Source organism: Arvicanthis niloticus, chromosome 17 (assembly GCF_011762505.2).
Source record: "Arvicanthis niloticus isolate mArvNil1 chromosome 17, mArvNil1.pat.X, whole genome shotgun sequence".
In the NCBI taxonomy this organism is placed as follows: domain Eukaryota; kingdom Metazoa; phylum Chordata; class Mammalia; order Rodentia; family Muridae; genus Arvicanthis; species Arvicanthis niloticus.
This window is the reverse complement of record NC_047674.1, coordinates 62,274,200-62,276,111: the sequence shown is the minus strand read 5'-3', so window position 1 is coordinate 62,276,111 and position 1,912 is coordinate 62,274,200. Positions and strand designations below refer to the sequence as shown.

Here is a 1,912-nt window from a genome sequence, read left to right as displayed (position 1 = left end):
TTTAAACTTTTATATAAAATCAGTCATATATATTTAAAATTTTCAGAATGCATATCTACTCATCACTAATTTTTAGTAGGTCATATTAGAAAACTGATGGCAAAAATGGGCATGAGAAGTCAATCATCATCAGTCCAGCCTCAATGGGATTCATGTCAGCCAATTCTGCTATTGTTCTTGTTCCCTGACTATAAATGTCCCCAGCTTAACTATTAAGAGTGTGACTTCATGAACTTCAAATTGTTCCCTAAGTTTTTCTATATCAGAGCCAGTATCAAAAATATCTTCACTAATAATTTTATTTTTCCAAATGCTTCCTTAGCCTGGTGCTCATTTCTGACAATCTACATTTTTAAGTTCTTCTTTATGGAGGTGATTGAATTATAAATCTGCTCCAGCAGCAATGCCTGAGAGAGATCTAGCATTATTATTATGAGTGCCAGAGGTACTGCCAGTAAGGGGCTGGATGCTCACTCAGAGTGTTCATACAACTCTGAGATTAAAAGGGATATGAAGGCAACAAGCAGAGCAAAACTACATAACAACATGAAGTCCTCAGGACATGTGACCCTCAGGATCCTCACTGAGGTGCACCCGTTGTGGCTGTGCTAACTAGTGGGCTGTATTACATGAATTCTAAAACAATTTCTTGTTACTCCTACACAGCCCTTAGCACTGATGGTCATCTCAGGCTCACTTCTTTCCCTGCTTACCTAATTTCATCCCAAGTGAGGATCACCTGTCTCAGACTCAATCTTACACAGGGCTCTCAGTCTCAAATAGGAATTCTATTCTTTGCTTCTTTTTCATCGTGGAAGCCATTAGGGCCTGTGTGGCACCTGACTGGTGGTCATCTCAGGTTACCTCTCTTTTGAGCCCATGACGCCATACTAATGATTGTCTCAGGCTCACATTTTTCAGGGAATGTTAGGGCACTAATCATTGAGATATTCACAGGTCAGAGCACTAAGTGTAGACATAGCCTTTCTCCTCTTGGCCACCTACTGACAAACGTGATACAGCACCCATGTCTGCGATGTTTCTAGGGGCAAGGAAGTTGATTTGTTTTTAATTAATGAAAATATATATACATTATTCAGATTACTGAGGCAGTTTTTACATGTGTATGTTGTACAACCTTTAAATCAAGTGCAACTTCTCTGTACTCTTGAGAATCTACCATTTGGGCAAATGTACTCAAACTAATTTCTCCTAGCTTTTTGACTATATATCTCAGTATATGGTTCTTTTCTGTGGTAGTCCTCTGTGCAGATCCTCTTGTGCAATGTGACACCTCTTCTTGATGAATCTAACATCTTGTAAACACTATTCATCTCTCGATTTCTTTGAAATCAGTACTTTAAGTATGCAGAACATGGCGTAATTTACTGTGTCTGGCTAATTTAAATTACCATAAATGATCTCCAGTTCTACCTATGATGGGATTTCATTCTGTTTTATGGTTGAATAGTATTCCACTGTGCGCATATGACCCATTATCTTTATTCATTCATCTGTAGATGTATTAGTCAAGATTTGCCCATTTCTAGCTATTGTGAATTGTATAGCAGTAAATATGGGAATTCATGTGCCCCTTTGGGAATTCATGTGCCCCTTTGACAAATTAATTTTATTTTCCTTATATTATACTAATTCTTGCAGTTTCCAGATAGCACAGAGATCTTTCTTTTATATTTTTTGAGAAATAGCCATATTGAATTTAGAAGAAAATTTAAGCATGCAAAGTTGTACTACAAAAAAATAGAATATACGAGCAAGGCACAGTCTACTATAAAAAACAACTGGCAGACTTGAAAAAGATTGAAATACCAGTTCTAAAAATAAAGCATCTATTTTAGCATTTTATTTTTATGTTGGAAATTATAATTGCATGACTTCCCCCTTTCTTTTC

At 36.6% G+C, this 1,912-nt stretch overlaps 1 non-coding gene across 1 annotated transcript; it reads right to left on the bottom strand.

Annotated features, from left to right (window-relative positions):
* Positions 1-923: 923 nt before the first annotated feature.
* LOC117722840 (small nucleolar RNA SNORA17) lies at positions 924-1,053 on the bottom strand. Its single transcript, XR_004608602.1, has one exon. It is a non-coding gene; the product is annotated as a small nucleolar RNA SNORA17 (small nucleolar RNA).
* Between the last annotated feature and the right edge of the window lie 859 nt (positions 1,054-1,912).